We start from the raw sequence: 22,152 nt of genomic DNA on the forward strand, positions 1-22,152 counted from the left end.
CATTGACTGAGGGCCTTTTAATCATAAGAGCATAATTTGGTAAACAGAAGTTTGTATTATAGACATGCATCAAACACCTCTAAATTCCAGCTCACACGACTAAAAATATCACTCATTAGTTACAATAGCAGTACAGTATAATGTATTGTACTATTTCACACAACTGAGAGGCAGAGAATATGCAATACATCTTATTACTGTTGATCTTCAAAATATATATTTGGATATTGGTTTAGCGCAGTCATTTATCATTTAATAAAATAGAGCTGTCGAATGATCACATTTTTTAACCAGATCAAATTTGAAGAGCACCTTTTATGTATTAATTATTTCTACATTTAATGAAATTTTTTTATCCACTGCACACGCTCATCCTCTTTTTTCTCATCAGTTGAAAAAAAATGACCGCAATATTTCAACATCAACAAATATTCTGAATGTTATACGTAAACATTTATTAAATACTTTACTTTAATGCATGTAGTTATGGTTATTTCTCAACACAACCTGTGCTACCTTTAACCTAACTGTCCGCTGTCAAGCTGAAGGATCATCTGCGGTCAAAATTAATAGTGTGATTAATCTGCGTTAATACTGTACATGATTAATGCAATAATTTTTGGGTGATTAATCAATGAATTAACGCTTTAACTTTGACAGCACTAATAATAAAAAAAAAAAACGTCTGCCCCTGTGCTAGGAGGATTCTTCACCTGCACTCTTGTATCTTGTTTAAATCAAAATAGCTTTTTTTTAATGATGCAAGTGTGTGATGCACTATTAGAGGGACAGTGTTTAGAATTTTTCAATGTTCAAATAATATCCCAAAAATATGTTCTATCACATAAATTATTTAAAAATATATAATCGTAGGTCTAGTAATCGATAATTAACAATTCCAAACATCCGGGCATTTATGATATTTCCAAACAGCATACTGTATTGCTTTTGCCTGTGACTAGCATGCAAAGCTCTCAGAAAATCATGCCTAAAGGTGTTGTGTGGATGGATGCTCCAAAAATAACATGATGGAAAGTAAATTATCATTCCATGTCTTTCCCATGTGTAAAAGCAGTGAAAGAGTGGAACCGGATGGTTCGAAATGGATGCTAACCAAGACCACGGTGCTTTGTATTGTAATGAGCACTTCCTAAGTGGTAAGAATATTTTTTGAGTGTGACAAAGTGCATTATTTTGTTTTCTACACATTTTAGCTTGCTTCATTTTCTATATAAATGGAGTAAAGCACCCTCCGCTATCCTGGAGTGACATTTATCCATTTTTCTTGGTAACAAGAGGGCAAACATAAGAGTTAGCTTAAATAAAAATAAACGAAATATCACTCTAATTGTCCAAATCACTGAAGTTTTTCATGCAAATGTCCTACTCTCGGCTGGCCAGGCTAACTCAACCCGAATCAGACCACCACAGCTCCGTGCTAGCTAACAATTTACCAGTTTTTGACATCACGCGTGGCACATTTTAATTTCCTAAATAACAGTTTTTACATTGTTAATGTAATGTAGCATAACGTTCGGATGACCTAAGAACTAAATTGTTTACATATGTGGTTTTAATTCCTTCATTTTTAATAATGTAATAAGGTACAAGTGCCTCTTGGTTGTATGTTAAGCAATAACGTCCAATTTCTGTTCATATTGCACTTTTGCCTCTGCAGGCAGATTGCTATAGTTGTCAAAAGATCACATTTTTAAATCAAAATAATCCTCACAATTCAAATTACAACGATCCAAAAGTCCAAATGCTTTTCAATGAGCAGAGAGCTTGTTGTCCCCGAGTAAGAGTAAGTAAATATCTATAAGAACACTCAAGGTGGAGTCGGCAATGTAACCACTGGTCGGCCATCTTGGGACAGGGGACTGCTCTGGTTCACTGTGCTGTAGTCTGCAGTAAATTGGATGATTTACTCAAATACTTGTAACTCACTGAATTCTGGATTTAAAAACTGATTGGCTTATTACAAACCTTATTAATGTGGCTATGATCCAGGCTGAATTTTTAAATCGCAGATATATTTTTTAAAACCCTGCAGTTTTTTTGTGTCATGCCTAACAAGAAAAATGTAAATCCGTTGAATTTGGTAGAGTTGAGCAATCTGCATCTGTTTCAAAGTCCGTACTCCATTGACTGTAATGTTATAAGTGATCGAGCAGCCCTTTCCCAAGATGGCCACCCTGTGGTTATGTTTCTTCCCATTAGCTCCCAAACAGTTATCTATGGCACTGCACAATTTTTTGTCTTTGCTTTCTTTATTAATGAAGCTGACATGTTTCGCCATCATCTTTCTGCTACGGATGCCCGAAGGTGACAAACTTATCCACTGTAGTATTGGTGGTAGGCTTGCGAAGTGGGGTCTCTCCAAAGCACCGTAGTGCTTGTGTTTCAAAATGCATGAGCTTCTAACTTTAATCATTACATTAGTTCACCACTAGATGGCAGAAATTCTATTCAATGTCTATTTAGGATTTTTGATCAGAATTTTTATTTCCAACATTTATAGAAAAACATAATTAAAAATAATGAAAATAAAAATTGTGAAGTCAAAACTTGTAAACTGCAAATGTAATAAAAAGAGGAAAGAAAAAGAAGCAATTGTAGCAAACAAGAAACAAAACTTAACATCATATTAAACAAGAGATATAAACCAAGCAGGCTTGGGGAGTAACGGAATACATGTTACATAATCAGATTACAATTTTTTTTTTAACTGTGTTCTGTTACAGTTACAGGAAAAAACATGTAAACAGATTACAGGTACATTTATTAAAAATGATGAGAGAGAGTGCGAAAGAAGGCGAGAGACAAAGAGAGAGAGCGACAGAGCGAGAGATAGAGAGAAGGACAGAGCGGGAGAGAGCGACAGAGCGGGAGAGAGCGACAGAGCGAGAGAGAGCGTGTGCACGCCCGCACGAGTGGGACCGTTACATGTCGAACTGACTAGTCGTGTGCTCCACACGCGGGCAGTTTGAAAAAGCGTCACGGACGAGAGGAGGAAATGGCGACCGGTATTCACTGGAACTTACTCAGAGCGAAAGTTTGAGCTGAGAGTCCAGCGGCATGCTACACGCTGTAGCTTCTTGCTAGCTAGCCCGCTAGCCTACAACCATAATGTGGGTTACACCTAACAAAAAAATCTTCCTCCCACCAATTCACTATTTAAACATCTTGCACAACAAATACACGGCTAAACTTGTGACTGCAGTTGATGTCGCGCATCATCATCTTCATTGGATCTATCTATCTATCTATCTATCTATCTATCTATCTATCTATCTATCTATCTATCTATCTATCTATCTATCTATCTATCTATCTATCTATCTACTGTGAGGTGTGGTTGCTTTCAGTGACAGTTCGAAAACAGCATATGGCCTTTAATCAATCAATCAATCAATCAATCAATCAATCAATCAATCAATCAATCAATCAATCAATCAATCAATCAATCAATCAATCTACAGTATAGCCTACATGCTTTTTAATTACACAAGGATTTCTGCTATTCGTAGGCTGCCCGGGTCCCTATCACCCGCAAATAGCAGGGGCACATTGTATAGAATATATATTGTGGTGATATTTATTTTTATTTTGTCTTCATGAGCATACTCAATATTGGAGTAATCCAAAAGTTATCCAGTTACATTACTTTGATATTATGGCACTTGGATTACGTTACTAACTACATTTTGTAGCAGGCAAACTGTAACTGTAACAGATTAGATTTTAAAAGTAACCCTCCCAACCCTGAAAGTAAGACAGTCATCCCAGTCTTTGGTAGTAAGTTAGACATAGGTGTTCGAAAAGGTGTAGGAAAAAATATAAACTTTTATATTCCCACCCCTTGTTATAATAATTTATAATTTTGGTCCTAAGACTGACCCCTGAGGAATGCCACACACGATGTCCAAACAATTTGATTGAGACTCCTCCAACTTTACAAACTGCCGTCTTTCCTTTAAGTAGCTTCGTAGCCAATTCAATTTGATAACATCCATTACACTGCAAATTTCGTATCAATATATATACCGGTAACCCTTCTTGTGGACTGACTCCTACCCAAACAAAAAAAAAAGTCCCTCTCTGTATTCACCTTGACTCATTAGTAAGGTGGCCTATAGATCAATTTTTATAAACTCCTTAAGTGATAGTGACCTCCCATTAATGGGATTTGCATTTCTGCTGTTGCAAAAACAAGGTCAATAGAGTCAGTGGTGAATAACATTGTGTAATGTTGTGTCATGTTCATAAGTATTTGACTGAAATTTCGTAAACTAAATGATCCAGTCTGAAACAGGTGTATTATCATGAAGACTGATGAAACATTCAGAATGATTCTTATTCTCCATTATACTGTATATCAATTTAAAAAACAATAATAGTTACAGATATATTTTACTTAACCTATTTAAGAATTGAATGCTACAATTCATATCCTTCAAACGCCCCGAAACTTTTATCTACATTCACAAGTTGTGCACACCTGCCCTGTTCAGCTGTCAATTGTTTTTAAATGAGTTTATGACAAACTAAGTTTATGAATTGGTTCACATACTGTATGTATAGAAAGGCCGGTATGAAAAGGTTGAACAAAGGTAACTTGAGGACATTGCGACGCAATTGATCTGTTCGTGGGTCTACAGAAGGCGAATGTGGCTGACTGCTATCTCCTGTCCAATTTGCTTCCTGCTGTGAATCTGATAAAAATCCAAGGCTGGACTGTAAAGCCCACCCCCCACCCTCCCAAAAAATTGTTTGAGCTGCAGCCAGTGGACAGGTTTCAAAGGCAGAGGCTTTTTCCAACAAAGTCTCACATTCAGTTGTATGAATTTCATTATACTCCAGTGGTCGCCCTAGCCGCAAATACCAGAAAAGATCTAAACCATTTCATGGCACATGCAAATGAAGGCAAACATGCTTCCAAGAATCTAATGGGGCACAGAGAGATATTATGGAAATGAGCTCAAGCAGCTTTATCTTTAACTTAACATTAACTAAATGTGTTTTCCATCATTGTTTATTACATCACTTCAATATTTTTATTACTTTTACTGGCAGGTATGGTTACAATTGATTATTTTAAAGAAAGGCCCCTATATAAATATATATATATATATATATATATATATATATATATATATATATATATATATATATACTTGAGTGTGTACTTGGCTTGTTGAGGAGTACCTATAACTAATTAGTTTCTGTCTATCTCGAAACCAGTCTTGTGTGGCATGTAACAAACACCATAGCACTGCTGCTGCTGCTGCTTATCATCTCTGCACTCTGTAAATTTGTTATTGCACCTTAAGTTTAACACTTCCCTTCTTGTAAAACTCATGGGAGGTATTTGTAGAAAAACAGCAGAGAATGTATTTGTGACAGGATTCCCAATGGTGTGAAGGTGATTTCCCCAACTGTCACTGGCACTCTGACTGCTTGAACAGCTGTGACTTTAAAGGTCCATTTCATCGCAAAGTTAAAGACGGTAATTCGCGAGCACTTGTTTTCTCATTGTGGTCTTGCAATCTCAGTTGGTTCCTTGTGAAAATGGATGGCTTCTCTTCGTACTCAATTCCCCAAAGTCAGGCCTCCCTAGCACTGCGTCCCAGTGGGTTCCTACATACAGGTGATTACAATGTTTCCACAGAGACCAACAAGGAGGAGTCCTCCACACACACATCCATGTTAACAGGAGATTTTTTCCCCGTCACGCCTAAAGCAATGCTTGGCAGCACATTGTAATCACAGTAGAAACAAAGATCGAACGGTCTTGGGAGGTGGAGGAATAAAACAAATGAGCACTTCCTCTGTCCTATAATTCCAATTGACATCTTCACCGGTCCACTCAGTAGCCCTTTTGTGCTTGTTAGCAGTAGTCTCCAAACACCGCCAACATCTAAATAGCCAGCCATTGACTTATGATGTCAGCGCTTGTCCTGGGCAGAATCTCCCTGGACTCCTGGCTGTCAGGGCTGCTGCCTTGAGCTCATTTGCAGACAAGAGGAGAAGTGATGCCTGTTATTCCCACTAACTAACAGTCTTTGCTGATAGCAGCAGCCCAATGCAGTCGCGATTGCCATTGGAAATTCAACTGATTAGGTATGCTCATAATAATACATATATTTTAATCAGAATTATTTTTATTGGCCAAGTATGTAAGAACATGCTAAGAGATTTTCTCCTGTAGTTTGAGCCATGAGTGCGGAACTAAGTACTAAATAATGGTGGGCGGGTTGATCCAAATATCGATATTATCGATACCAAGTCAGTATCGATCTCGGCTCGATACATGAACTATAATATCGATCTAATAGTTTAGTTTCAGTTTGGCTCTTTTATGCAATGCTGCGGTTTGGTCAAACAGAACAGATAACAGGCATGTCACAGTAGCCACAGGCAGATTTGCTCCCGCTCTCCCTCCTCCCCCTTCTGTGTTTCGCTCGAGTGCCGCCATCTCATCTTTGTAGTACATGTTGGTATATTGTTTTATGTTATATATTCTTTAACATCTTGTTTATTTAGGTTGAAAAAAAAGTGATGATGGCAGAAATTTTTGTTACGTTTTGTATTTGTATTTTCTGAACAGTATATGATAAAGTAATTGTTCAAATTTATTTTCCTATGATCATTTTGTACACTTTGTTTAAGAAAGTAAAAAAAATTGTTATGGTTGTAATGTTTCTGAGGGGAAAAACACTGATGAAGTATTTTCTATTTATCAATAAACTTTTTCCTAATTTTGTCCTTTGTTTAAAAAGGAAACAACACAAAAACACTTACAGGTTGAAAGCTACAAGGCTAATGTTGAAGAATTTGGACACCAAGGTACACGAAAACGTATCCAAGTCTTTGGAAAACAGTATAACATTTTATTTTAGCTCTTAGAATGAAAATGATCCAATTTTATGGTCCGGAATAAGTAGGCGGCCAACCTGACATTCAAAACCATAATGACCTGGTGCCATAAAACCTCCTTAACCCACCAGACTGTGCCCTTCAGACAAGCATGTTTGTTTAGCCACATTTAATATGCCAGTGCTCTTTCCTTGTGTTGAGAGACAGACTGGCAGGTCATCAGATTGCCAGAGAGCCATAATTACATTCACTACACAGCACAGGTCTGCTGCTCCGCAAACACCTGGCAAGTTGCCCCAGTGAGTGACCTTTCCGTCTGAAAAAGGCGATCTAAGGCTGTCATAAAACACAAACAAAAGACGAGGAATTACCATGCAAAGATTTTCAGACTTCCCTGAATCATGCTGATATGCCATGAATGCCTCTAAGGACATATAGTTTGTCTGGATTTGGTAGGGCAATGCTGACCTCCACAACTTATCATCACCCCCTCAGCATCCCATCTCTACGCGAGACGCCTCATTTTCTCTAATGTGGATTTATGATGCTGTACATTCCATGCTTTGGAAGCAAGTCTCCCATTGAGCCATACTCGACTTAATGAAGACGGATCTGAGCTGACAGCGGCGCAGCCTCTCGGAGGCAGTAGCTCAGCCGTTCGCCTCATGCGCTTCAGGGACGCTCTCGAGGAAAAGCAACACAGCAAGAAACATAGCATTGTGACTAAGGCTCAATGCCATACTGTATATGTTGTAAAGCGGCAAACAACACAGATAGAATACCATTTATGGCAGGAAGTGTTTCAGGATTCAGGAATAAATGAGAATTAGTTTCTTTCTTCCAAATGCTAAGTATAGCTGTGGATCTCAAACGTTAAGAATATGCTGACCTTTCATAGGTCACCTTTTAAACTTGCATATTGAGAGAAAATATGAAATAATTTAACTATGATGTGTTTTATGTTTTGCAGATGATTTTTTAAATAATCTTAAAAATACTAAATACTCGGGATGGGCGAGTACCAATACCAGGTATCGGCCCCCGCTCTTGGGGACATTTTTTGGTCAGGAACTGTCAGAAAGACTGGGGGGAACAAAAGTTTTGTTTCGTCTCATTCGTTTCCTGTGTGTCTCCTCATGAGGTAACACTTGTTGATTTCATTACTTCCGGCAGAGCCATTTCGGTGTGTGTTACTGAGAATAAGTAAGTTCGCTTGTTGTGAGTATTATCACCTATATCTGTGGTTCAATGTCTGTTATATACAAACCCAATTCCCAAAAAGTTGGGACACTATACAAATTGTGACTAAAAACTGAATGCAATCATGTGGAAGTGCCCAACTTTAATACTTTATTCAGAATAGAACATAGAGAACAGGCCAAAAGTTTAAACTGAGAAAATGTATCATTTAATCAAAACTACTTTGATTTGAAATTCCCTGGTGTCAACAAATCTAAAAAAAGTTGAGACAAGGCTATTTTCACCACTGTGAGGCATCCCCTCTTCTTCTTACAACAGTCTGCAAACGTCTTGGGATCGAGGACACACGCTTCTCAAGTTTAGAAATAGGAATGCTGTCCCATTCTTGTCTACTAACGCGCGTCTCTCGAACTGTTCAACTGTCTTGGGCTTTCTTTGTTGCACCTTCCCCTTTATGATGCGCCAAATGTGCTCTAGAAGTGAAAGAAGTGGACTGCAGGCTGGCCATTTCAATACCCGGATCCTTTTCCTACGCAGCCATGATGTTGTAATTGGTGCTGCATGTGGTCTGGCATTATCGTGTTGAGAAATGCAAGATTTTCTCTGAAAGTGATGATGCCCGGATGGGAGCATATGTTGTTCTCCAATCTGAATATACCTTTCTGCATTGACGATGCCTTTCCAGATGTGGAAGCTGCCCACGCCACACGCACTCATGCAACCCTATACCATCCCAGATGCAGGCTTATAAACTGGCTTGGGTTGTCCTTGTCCTCTTTAGTCAGTATGATATAGCGCCCCAGTTTTCCACAAAGAACTTCAAATCGTGATTTGTCTGACCACAGAACAGTTTTCCACACTCCATTTTAAATGGCCCAGAGAAACGCCTGCGCTTCTTGGTCTGCTTTAGAAATGGCTTCTTCTTTGTACTGTCGAGTTTCATCTAGCAACGGCGGCTGGCATGGTGGATTGTGTTCACCCACAATATATTCTGGAAGTATTGCCGAGGCCTTTCTGTGATTTCTTTTACAGTAAGCATTCTTGTTTGCGGTGCAGTGCCGTTTTAAGGGCCCGAAGATCATGGGCATCCAGTATGATTGTTCGGCCTTGACCCTTACACGCAGAGATTGTTCCAGATTCTCTGAATCTTTGAATGATGTTATGCACTATAGATGATTGCAATTTTTCGCTGGTAAACACCTTTCTGATATTTCTCCACTATTTTTCTGTGCAACATTGGAGAAATTCTCTACCCATCTTTGCTTCTGAGAGACACTGCCACTCCAAGAAGCTCTTTTTATACTCCAATCAAGTTGCCAATGGACCTCAGTAGTGGTAACTGGTAACTAAGTGCAATTGACAATTCCAACCTCTTATTGCTACCTGTCCCAATTTTTTTTAGATTTGTTGGCACCATGAAATTTACAATCAACATATTTTCCCCTTAAAATTATAAATTTTCTCAGTTTAAACTTTTGAACAGTCAACTATGTTCTATTTTGAACAAAATATTGAAATTGGGCACTTCCACATAATTGCATTCAGTTTTTATTCATAATTTGTATAGTGTCCCAACTTTTTGGGAATTGGGTTTGTATGTTTGTAGCTCACGCAACTTTGCAGTCTTTAATTACCTTGTTTACGTCCTCGAGCTGCGGCGCTAAAATTAGATGGGTGCAGTTTACGGCTCTCACAGACGCTAATTCTAGCTCTGAATGAGAATGTGAAACAGGAAATGGAAATACAGAGCAGCCTTCCAAATTAAAAGCATGGATTTCGAAACGAGATATAATTAAACATCACACACTAAACAGCTTGAGAAATTTTAACATGGTAGATATTACTAAATTACTTGAAGCCCTATTGTATATAAATGAATTTTTTGCACTTCACTGTATTCTTTAAAAAGAAGTTGTGCAACCACATATTTTGATTTTGACTTTTTTTTCTAGCCACTGGATTATTTGTTTCTTATTTATCGATAAAAAAAAAAATCATTTTATTGTGTGCTCTATTCAAAAATAACTTTTATGAGCAAATTGAAAAAATATAATTGCCAATAACTTCATTCAATTTTAAGGAAATTTGCTGTAGTTGTGATATGTGTCATTTAAAAAAAATTATACATCATTGTTTAATTTTTTTATTTTTTTTTATGTATCATAGGTACTAATGGTATCGGCACGTGGTATCGGTGAGTATTGTATCGGTATCGCTCTAAAAAAAAATTGAACATCACTACTAAATACAATTGTAAATTGCAACGTATTTCAGTTTCTGAATGAAAGCCCCATAATCAGGAATTAAAAAAAACTAAACATTTGTCACTCAACATAAATAATGAAGCGCGACCACAAAGCACCAACACCAACAATCTATTAGACACGCACAGAAAATGTTTGTGTCAATTCCCCGGAGTTTAATAGTATATCTGATTAATGTGCCAACCTTTAATGCAGTTTTTGTGCATCCTCAGAAAACGCGGAACCCAGTGTGCTTATTTTACTGTATCAAGAGGGAAAGGCCCCCTAAAATCTTATTAAAGCTGATAAAGACTGATTAATTGTGCAGCCATGCTCATTTGATTGCTATCCAATGGTTTTATGCATATTTGTCTCTTTAATGAACTGACATCTTGACATGCTTGAGAAGAAGCTTGCTGGGGTCAATAGTCCCATACACAGCTAAAAGGTCTCTCTCTCTCTCTCTGTTTAATATTTGAATAGTATATTTAAGTCACATTTGATCATGTCAATGGAGGTACAATGTAGGACCATGACAAAGTAGAATAATGGTGATTATTGTCTAAAAAAATACATTATGTAAACACATATTGGACACCTGGTCTTAGACCATAAACAACCACAACTCTGGGTTAGGAATAAGATGACATTTTCTGTAGGCATAGAAGCGACCACACAAACTGTAGTTATTAGATTAGCTGCTGCTATCTGTTTTCAATTGTTGGAAACCTGATCAACAGGTCGAGATAACACCTTCTACCTTGAGCTTATGGAAACATTGTTTCTGCACTGTATGATATCCTATGTACACTATTAACAAAGTATAACACACATAGAAGATTTCCTCTCATTAATAACACCTGAAAATGCATTGTGATGTTACAATGACTCATATACCAGAGGTCACTACCCCTTTTGAAATTGAGAGCTATTTCTTAATACAAAGGGCTTTCCGTTAGATACACACTTCTGAAATAATATGTTTGCTCAAATTACATAAAATTGTATGTTATTAATAACAATAATTATGTGAATACACTGATTAATTGTTTTTATTTTCAAATGATTACATCTTGAACATTTTTAGGAAATCTCAATGTCCCCTCACTGGTGAGCGATGTTTTTAACAGACCCATAGACTACTAATGCAGTCTTTCGTGGTTCATGTGGGAACCATTTTGGTGACCCCTGATGCATACTGGGTTAAATGTGGCCATAAAGCCAATAACAATATATATATATATATATATATATATATATATATATATATATATATATATATATACACACAGTATATATATATATCGCTGGCATTGGGCCAAAGCCACAATATGCGGAATCTCATATTTTTCACAAATTTATGCTATTGGTCAATCTACAAGTGTGGGTGCTATTTTTTCAAATTATTGACCAATTTTAAATTTTGAAAATACTAATACTAATACTAATACTAATACTAATACTAATACTAACACTAATACTAATAAATGGTTGAACAAACAGGTATGAGAATTCTGTCCGACACAGTTGATATGTTTTTATTTTGGATGAACGTTTTAAAAATAGAATAACTGTAATGTCTCTGCGTTCAGGCTTGTTGTGTTTTTTCCCCCAGCCCAGTTTGAATGATAGTGGGTGGATCCTCCGGCGACGCATTGCCGCTGAACAGTAATTTCAAAGGCAGCTGAACATGCTCGTTACTCGTCAGACTTTTCGCTTGCTCACCTCTTTGTACGGTGTACCAATTGCTAATCTTGACTACCTGACTGTACCTGTTTGTTGCTTCAACTTGACCATGTCTTGATCTTTGGATATTTGTGAGTACTTTGTAGTTTATTTCCTTGCACTTTTTCTGGAAGTGTTTTTGTTAGTTGGTTCTTTTTCCGCATTTGTGCATGCGCATTCTCTTCAGTTTTTCCCCTTGCCGTTTGGTAAGCGTTTTCAATTTAAACTTTGACATTTTGTGCAGTTTTTGTTTTTTGTAAATTTTTATAACCTTTATTTGTGTCTGCGTTTCTGTGATTCACACACCTCATAACTCACTTATGTCATGTGGCAATAAATTGAATTCACAAAAAAAAAATAAGAGAATATACCTCAAATCTTAATTCTATTCTACATCTGTTTGTCTTCGTTAGGATTGCAGGTGAGCTAGATCTTTCCCAGCTGAATTTGGGCAACACCATGGACTGGTCGCGACTCGCCAGCCAAGAGTCACAGGGCATAGTTGGACAAACAACCATTTACACTCACTTGGTCTTCAAACACCCTAACATGCATGTTTTTGGAATGTGGGTGGAGGAAAATCCACAAAGCAAGGGAAAAACATGCAGATGTGTTAGCCACTAGGTCACTGTGCTCCAAATTTTATTTTAATGCACACTTGGGAAATATGTTTTCATTATTTTTATCTTACTGGGTATTTGGTTCGAAGATAATAAGGAGATAATTTCATCTATGTTCTAATGAAGAGCTAGATAATTAAACTTGCATGACTGCAGGGAAGTGACTGGAAACTGGGGTGGTGGTGGGGAGTTAGGGGGGGGATAATCAATCATGTCTCCAGATCAGCGGACGGTTTGATCAGATACTAAGCTGTAAATATATTTTCTTTAATGAACCAATGCTAGATATCCATATGTTAAACTGTTCTGGTTCCCTGCCAACAAATTGACTAAATGATGTTAAGAAACTTCAAATTAGAGTTTTACACATAATGGTTAGCGGGAATGCTGCATACAGCATTACTGACTACTTGTTTTGATTTGTAAAAACTGAGAATCTCACTAAACCCAGCAATGACAGATTTTCCATCCATCCATCCATTTTCTTAACCGCTTTTCCTCACAAGGGTCGCGGGGGGTGCTGGAGCCTATCCCAGCTGGCTTCGGGCAGTAGGCGGGGTACACCCTGAACTGGTTGCCAGCCAATCGGACTCGATCTCACGTCCTCTGCACTGGGAGGCGGACGTGCTAACCAGTCAACCACCGTGCCGCCTGACAGATTTTCTTTCATCTCTATTGTATATTTAATACAGAATAGTATTAATAATAATAATACAGTGTCCCCTCGGGAATAGCAATTTTCAATTCAACATATTGTGCTCTATTTTCGCAGACAGGCGCATCTGCAATTTGGTGACAAAAAGTTGATGAGATTTTAGACTCAGTAAAACCAAGTCTAACTAGTGGCGCAGGGGATGAAACGGAATTTTGATGGATTTGAGGTGCAGGCAAATTCTGCGCTCTGCAGACGTGTGGTGGATGTCATATTTAATTCATATACTATATGACAACAGCGCGAGACAATCCGCCTTAATTATTGTAGAAATACATTTATTGAATGAATTATCATCCTGAAATATTTTTAATATCACACCCATGACCCGCTTCGATTGGCTGGGAGTCGGCTACGTTCCATCCCACAACGGAGTGAATGCCCCCTTGCCTTCTAGGAAAATATGAAAAGAAACAAAACTCCACAAATGTGCACAATTAGATTGCGCATTGCACTAGACTTGTGCTGGGAATGATAATAGGGGCCCTATTATCATTCCCAGTGGCCCACGTGGCCCACGCTTTTATTACAATCAAAGCAGAGTCAATTAAGTTAATCTTCCTGCACAAATTAATGCAATCAAAACAAATATCCTACTTATACAAAAATAAACTAATTTAATATTCTCATTAGCCTGCTGTGTATAAAATTGTACTGAGATAACACAGGAGGGAGCATTTTCTCTTTATGACGTGGCTGAAACCAAAATATTGGAAACACCACTTTATATGACATAGTGCCCTAAAAAAACATTTGTCAACTTTGACAGTGCCGATAAAAACATGAACATGATGAACATTCTGTTGGCCCTCAATGTGTACGTCATTAAAAAAAAAACAAAAAAAACCATAACAATGGCTGTGGGGAAAGTTGCTTTTTGAAGCAAAATCTTTCATAATAACCCACCTCTCACTTCACACCTTGTGAGGTCAAATATTTGCCTAAAAAAGATAGAGAATGTGCATGTGCGTGATTGTACAATGGTTACACTGAGGAAAGGACTTTCACAAACTTAATGATGTATTTGGAGCATGCGTTTCCACATGGTCCTTAGGCAATACTATAAAATGCTTGGTAAAACATTTTAGCAGTGCAGGTTGTCGCAGTGATTAACAACCTCAGTGACACAGCAGCAAAGCAGCGGGATCAAAGACAGCTTGAAGGAGCTTGACTCTACCACCCTGTGAGACTTCTACAAGGTCATATGGTAAAACACCCCCCTTTTCAAAGTGTGTACTCTTTTTTTCTTCTTCTTTAAATTAGAATGCTCAGCAGGCCTTGAAGAAACTGTCTAACAGGGTCCAAAGCGAACATGACAGTTCTCTTCCTGCCATTAATCTGGGAGAGGTGTTCAGCTCTTCCTTTTGTAGTACTCACAGTGGAAACGGGAATCTTTGTACCATGCATCTTTGCTGCTCATTATATAATGCAGATTTAATAACATGCGCTTTGCCTATATTTACCATTTAGCATAAACGCACTGCATATTTTCACAGTATAGTAGGGAAAGAGGAAGTGAAATGTAGCGTAATGAGCATACCTCAACTCATGCATTGTGAATATAAATTGAGAAATGTATTGTATTGGTAAAATAATCCTACATTTGGTTTACAAGGTCCATTTCCAATGAAGTTGGGATGTTGTGTAAAACGTAAATAATAACAAAATACAATTTTTTTCAACCAATAGTCAATTGACTACACTACAAAGATGAAACATGTAATGTTAAAGCTAATTAACGTCCCAAAAAATATTCTCAAATTTTGAATTTGATGCCTGCAATGTTTCCAAACATGTGACATAGGGGCAGCAAAAGAATGGGAATAATTCATTGGATGCAGACTGTGAAATCTAGCCCGCCAAGCAACTTATCATTTTTGAATCAAGTAAATCTTGTGAGACAGCATATCTCATGACACTTCATGTCTCAAAAATGAACTGCAAATTTCATTCCATTGTCTTTGGCCTTTTTGTGCACTTTACCAGTTGCCACCACCCAAAGCCCATCAGCAAGTGTCCCCGCAAATAAGGAAGGCACTGCTGAGTTGGCAAACGAGCCAATTAGTGGTCAGTAGTTCAGTACATAAATCTTTGTCCTAGCCGCTCAATACAATGTGGCTAAATGGACAATAAATTTTATATTATATATCAAATAAGTTGGAATATAATACAAAGTGAGACGTGTGCATGCAAGGTGACTTTTGTCCTTACCCCTTCTGCACACTTATCACTACTTTTGTTATGTATATATGCCAAGCTTGAGCATCATTAAAAAAATGGAAAAAGTATGGCACAACTGCAAAAGACATGGCTGTCGACCTATACTGACTATGCTAAAAAAGAGATCACTGGTGAAAGAAGCAGTCAAAAGGCTCATGGTCACTCTAAAAGAGCTACGGAAATCCAAAGTCCAGATGGGATAATCTTTCCACAGGACAATTGGAAGTTATGTACTCCACAAAGCTGGCTTTAATGGAAGAGTAGCAAGAACAAATTATTTGACATGTTGGGGACACCACAAACATGTGGAAGAAGCTGCTGACGTCAGAGGAGTGTACATTATTATGCTTATCACCCTGCCTGAACACACGCTTTTCTTCAGCATTGACAGGGAAGCTTGTCAGAGTTAGATGAAGCTAAATACAGCCAGGGCAATCCTGGAAGAAAACCTGTTGGAAGCTGCAAAAAACTTGAGAGCTGGAAGGCGATTCATCCTTCAGCTTTAGCTAATTTGCTAGGAATGGGCAAAATTGTAGTTTTTTTCCCATTTCAATCGTTTATTTAATTCATTTGTAAAAGAAAAAAAGACAATATAAAACAATATTCTTCATCGTTGAATGAAAGAGGAGCAGAAAGAAGACAAGTCTTGTTGTATCTGCCCCGTTTCTCTCAAGTAGGTCAGATATTGAACAATCATGGTGTTGTATAAAATGAACTGTACTTTATTATCCAATGAGTCCTTTACTTTGTGTAACAGAGCTATTGTTTTTGCTATATTTATCTTGATGTGCTGCATTTCCAACTTAAATTTTCATCCAAAATAACACCCCAAAATTTGGCTGTGTCCGAATGTGCACACTACTCCCTATATAGTGCACTACTAAGTGCTCACGCTATTTTGTAGGGGTGTCCGAATGTCCAAAAGAAAAAAAATGTAGCGCACTCAAAATTACCCACAATGCACTTTGTAAAGGAGTGAACATCGATGGTCACCCAACTGGTTGATAGAGACCACAATGCATTGTGAGTATGAAGCAAAATGGCGCAAGACTCAAAGTGATATACTACAGAATAATTAATTTGTTTTAGTTGAAAATATTTACAATAAAGGAAATAAATGACAGTTTGAAAGCATTTTTCATTCACAATAAATAGCTGGAGATTTATGCATAGGGGAGTCACTTGATCTATGCGACGAGGATGAACTAGTGAGCTGGCTGTCCGAGTTGCCAAACAGAATGGTGTGTGTGTGTGTGTGTGTGTGTGTGTATATATATATATATATATATATATATATATATATATATATATATATATATATAGTATTAGGTTACTATTTAGCACAGGACTATATAGTGAATGACAGTTTAGAGGATAAGGGTGGACATTCGGACACAGCCTTTTTAGTGGTTAGCGTAGCGCTTGGTGCGCTTAAAACTTTATAAAAAAGCAGTGGGGAAAAACCACACTGGGTTCTGCCGTCGTCCAGGGTACGGCGAGGGATGCTGGAGGTTGAAGTAAGTAAGTAAGGAAACATTTTCGTTGGATGACGCGCTGCTGTGTTAACATGCCAGTGTACACTAATGATACGTCTACAAATAAAGCGCATAGGAAAAGTGTAAACTATGTGCTGGATAAGTACACTCCATTTATGATTTTGATCAAATTAGATTCTGCTTTTTTTGGCTCATGCTCGAGATGTGCAAAACCGGTAGCATACTCTAAACTTTCAGCTGTAATTGAAGAGAAAGGTGTCTCTGCTAAAATATTAACACGGGGGACTGAATTCAAAGGCACACCACATTTTTCAGATATTTACTTGCTTAAAATTTTGAAAACTACGATTCCTTTCTGTTACACATTACTATTATGTGCTACTTTGTGTTGGTGGATAGCATAACATCTCAGCAAAATACACTCAAGTTTGTGATTGTAAGGTCGCAACATTTAAAAATGTTCATGGGTTATGAATACTTTTCAAGGCACTGTAAATGATAACAAAAAGTGCAAAGCTGAAAAAGTTGGTAACAAATTGTTAGTAAAAATGCTGTAGTGTTTTGGTGTGGTTCTATAGTTCTGAAGCATTGCATCATACATAGATATCTGCTTTTACTTAAATAATCAAAATGAAGCTTTAGCATCATTATTCGTGATACAGCGCTTGCATTCGCTCTCATTGAATTTTGCAAGTATACTGTATAATAGATCACGTTGTCCCATGGAGGTTTCAGTGACTATAGAATTGCTTTGAGTCACACAACTACAGTTATAATCTCGGCCTCAAATGTCAAGCAAATTGGTCCTCTTCTTTCCAGCCCATCTTGTCTTTTTCTGTTCTTGGCATGCAATTAGAAGAGTGATTGTAGCAGCAAAACACCGGCAGCAGATTCAATGTAACATTCTTTAACTATTGTGTAACATGAGTACCATGTGTTGATATCAGAGATAATGCTTGAAGATAAGTCCATGCAGCCACAAGCCAATGCTTTGAAAAGTTAAAATCATTCTCATTACCGCACTTTTCTCGAGCCAGTCACACTCTTTGAACGGGCTTACAAGCATACAAACAGTATACATCAAACACTAGGGTTTTCTTATCCCATATATTGTCCCTACTCAGGATTTTAGGTTGAAAATCCAATTTGTGATAAACCAATTCCTACAATTCACTGGGGTGTACAAAAGAGCAGGTCAGGAAGGATTAATCAATTTGACTCCCTCTGAATTCCTTTCAACATTGTTGGGGCAAACATAAGCGGAAAACCTGATGTGACAATTTGTTTTGTAAAGCCTGTCTGAGCAGAAAGCCTGAATGTGCGGCATTATGTGTCAATTCTGCAACTCAAAAATTACTGACACATCAGAAGAGTGATGGTGTGTTCTTGAGTTAAAATAAGCCATGGGCAGTCCATCATTTCAGTTTAGACTTTGGGAATGAAATATTTCTGTACTTTTACCGCTCCCGGAAGATAAATCCTGATGCCCCACACTTACAATCTGACCTAATCACATACAGTAAGAGGGCGTCACAATTACATGCAGTTAAGTACAAATGATTAGTCTGTATTAAAAAATCAAAATGGAAAATTTGCGGTGTCTCTGCTGTTAAGGATTTACCCATTTAAATTGATGAAACTTAAATATGCACATTTAGAGTCTCTATTCTGCACTAAAAAATACCACAATTGAAAACAACTATGACATGAACTCTGTGTGCATTTTTTATTGTTTTTATGTTTTATATTATTACTGTGTTTGGTGAGCCGAAAACAAATTTCCATCTCTCTGGTGCATATTTTTTCTTGTGTAAAAATCAGTTTGTGGTTCGTTTCCTTATATTTACTAAGCAAATTTTTCCTCTTTCCAGTAATTGCATTTCCAGCTCAGTGGTCTAGTGGTAGTGTCTGCTCTCAGTTTGGGACGTTGTGAGTTCAATCCCTTGCTGGTCGTACCAAAGACAATGAAAATGGGACCTGTTACCTCCCTGCTTGACACTCATCCTGTGTTGGTTAAATCAATATGTAATTATTTTGAGAAAATATTCAATATTATTTGTTTTTAGTCTAAAAATACTACTTTCAAGACTGCTGTGGTTGATATGGGCCTGGTATTATTTTATTTTATTTTTTAAATCTTACAGGTAAATTTAAGTAAAATGTTTTTGTTCTGTTGGCAGAAAATTTTGTTTATTTGAAGTAATAATTTTCCTTTTTTACTATATTTTTTTCTTAAATATTTTACTGTCCTTTTTGCAGTGTTTTTGATAACTCGTGCTTTGGGTTTGGGTGTTCATCAGCGACTGACTCCAAAATTCAGGTGTAGAAAGAATACTTATGGGCTTAGCCTGGGCACCAGGTTCATGGCAAGAGACCAACACAACTAAGTTGTTTTTTTATGACAAGTGAGTTTATGTAATGTGCTGTGTGAATTGAGATGATGTTTCTTCTGTAGCATTTACATGTTAAGTGAAATGTCTGATAAATAAGTAGTTGAAAACCAAGCCGTGAAATCTGAGGAAATTAATTTTCACATGCTAAAAAAACCCTCACATCTTCTCGTGATCGGACGTGATTCTGACTAATGCTGGCAAGCAGACTTGAGCCACAGGCCATGATGCTTTGGAGCACTGATGCTACAAAGAGCAATGTGAAATGTTAATGACAACATATCGCCAGTGCATGCGCAACATTACAGTACAAACACATGAATGTTGCTGCTGGCCAGGAAGTCAGTTCTTTACTAAGAAGTTGATCTTTACGTGCACCCTATATGTGCCCGCTGCATCTCCATAAACAATAATATGAGGGCAAGCTATGTCTTCTGCTTCCTCCACTCTCCAGCAGCACTATTCTGTAATGATGGCGCGTTTCAAATGATAAAAGTAATAGCGGATAACAAGCATAGGCAGAAGAAGATGAAAGGAAAGCGGATACAATGATACAATCCTCAGCTTGAGACACTGACAGTCTTAGGAGGCATCACTAAACACCAAAGTAGTTAGGCGGACAGACAAAAGCTACAAATTACGCTTGATGTAAGACGCATCAACAGAAAGGCTTCACATAGTCAAAGACAATGCCAAAGGCCCAAATAATCTAAAACCTCTCCATCAAGAAAATACAGCATAGCTGTTTTGTTATTGTTTAGCCACTGAGATACACTGAATGTTTCTGACGAGAGGTGGAACCATTTTACATGGATCAAATGACTTTAAAACATTTATTGCTGAATCCCAAGATAAGGAGCCATTCTGTTTAAGTTTTTTTGTTGTTGTAACTATGAAGTAGATATTTTGTTTTCCTTTGATAATTCTGGCTCATTCAACGTTAGGCATGGTGTTTGTTGCCACAGGGCATGTCCTGTCAAAAAACAGCACACTCCCGCTTTCTCCATTACTCTGTCTTTCTATTGCTGTCTCTCTTTCCCTCTCTCGCCATGCATTTTTCATTTATGTCAAAATATAACTGAACCAGTTGAGAAATTGACCACATTTATAAATCAAAATTCTGATCCAATTACAGATGTGGAAGAACTACTTGTTAAGACTTTTGCTTTCAGCAGTTTATTGATTCATTGTCTTCCGAGAATGATCTGAGGTCCTTAGCCACTATATCCAGCTCCAGCTAGGGCAGGGGTGGCCAAGTTCGGTCCTCGAGAGCCCCTATCCTGCCTGTTTTCCATGTATCGCTCCTTCAGCGCAGCTGAATCTAATGTCCAGCTCATCAGCACGCTTTGCAGAAGCCTGATAACGATCCTGATCATGAATCAGGTGTGTTAGTGGGGAGAAACATGGAAAACAGGTTGGATAGTGGCTCTCGAGGGCCGAACTTGGCCACCCCTGAGCTAGGGGGTCACGAGGCTTTGTCTCTCCAGCATGTCCTGAGCTGTCGTCACTGGGGCTGCCTCCAAGTGGGATGTGCCTGGAACACCTCAAGATGCCTAAGCCACATTATCTGGCTCCTCTCAATGCGGAGGAGCAGCGGCTGGACTCTGAGCCTCTTGCGGCTACTCAGAGAGAGAGCTCGGACACCCTGCTGAGGACAACCTGCTGAGGACAACCTGCTGAGGAAACACACTTCGGCTGCTTGTATTCGGGATCTTGTTCTATCAATTACAACCTACAGCTCGGCCTTAGGTGTGGGTAGAAACGTAGATCAGCTGTTTGGTTCAGGTCTTTCTTCGCCACGACAGACCGATACGGAGTTTGCGTAACTGCTCCATCCTCCCCTCACTTGAGAAGAAGACTAAGATTCTTGAACTACGACACTTGGGGCAGGATCTCATTCCCAACCCAGAGAAGGCACCATTTCTGACTGAGTACAATGCTCTCAGACATGGAGGTGCTGATTCCCATTCCGACCGCTTCACACTCGGCTGCGTAACCGCTTCAGTAAAAAGTTGGAGATCACGGCTTGATGAAGCCAACAGAACCGCACCATCTGCAAAACGCAGAGATGTATTAGTGTAGTCACCAAACCGGACCCACTCAACGCCTTGGCTGCACGTAGAAATTCTGTCTATAAAGGTTTTGAACCAAATCAGAGACAAAGGACAGCCTCACTAGAAACAAATCTGACCACCAATCGACAATGCGGACCAAACTCTGAAACCGGTCATACAGGGATTGAACCACCCTTACTAGGGTGTGCGGTACTCCATACTCCCGGAGAACCTCCCACAAAATCCCATGGCATACATGGACAAACGCCTTCTCCAAGTCCACAAAGTTTATGTAGACTAGGTTGAGCGAAGGTGTAGAGCTAGTCCACTGTTCTGCGGCCAGGATGGAAACCACACTGCTCTTCCTGAATCTGAGTTACCACTTCCGGATGGTTACTTGTTTTTTTTTGTTTTGTTTTGTTTTTTCTCGGGGAGAGCTCAGTATTGATCATTTGACATGTCATCATCATTGTTCTCCCTTTTTTTTTTTGTATGTGTGTGTGTGTGTGTGTGCGTGCGTGCGTGTAAAAAAAAAAAAAGAATTCCCATACCGTTCACCTAAACCGAACACTTCAAAATCCAGCCAGAGTCGTGGGGCCGCCAGGAGACCCGA

General features: G+C 38.3%; 1 long non-coding RNA gene across 1 annotated transcript; it reads left to right on the forward strand.

Annotated features, from left to right (window-relative positions):
* Nucleotides 1-8,014: 8,014 nt before the first annotated feature.
* LOC144058204 (uncharacterized) lies at nt 8,015-12,323 on the forward strand. The gene is made up of 3 exons (XR_013295400.1): nt 8,015-8,082; nt 10,246-10,273; nt 11,938-12,323. It is a non-coding gene; the product is annotated as an uncharacterized LOC144058204 (long non-coding RNA).
* Nucleotides 12,324-22,152: the final 9,829 nt, after the last annotated feature.

The sequence above is a fragment of the Vanacampus margaritifer genome, chromosome 9 (genome assembly GCF_051991255.1).
Source record: "Vanacampus margaritifer isolate UIUO_Vmar chromosome 9, RoL_Vmar_1.0, whole genome shotgun sequence".
Classification (NCBI taxonomy): domain Eukaryota; kingdom Metazoa; phylum Chordata; class Actinopteri; order Syngnathiformes; family Syngnathidae; genus Vanacampus; species Vanacampus margaritifer.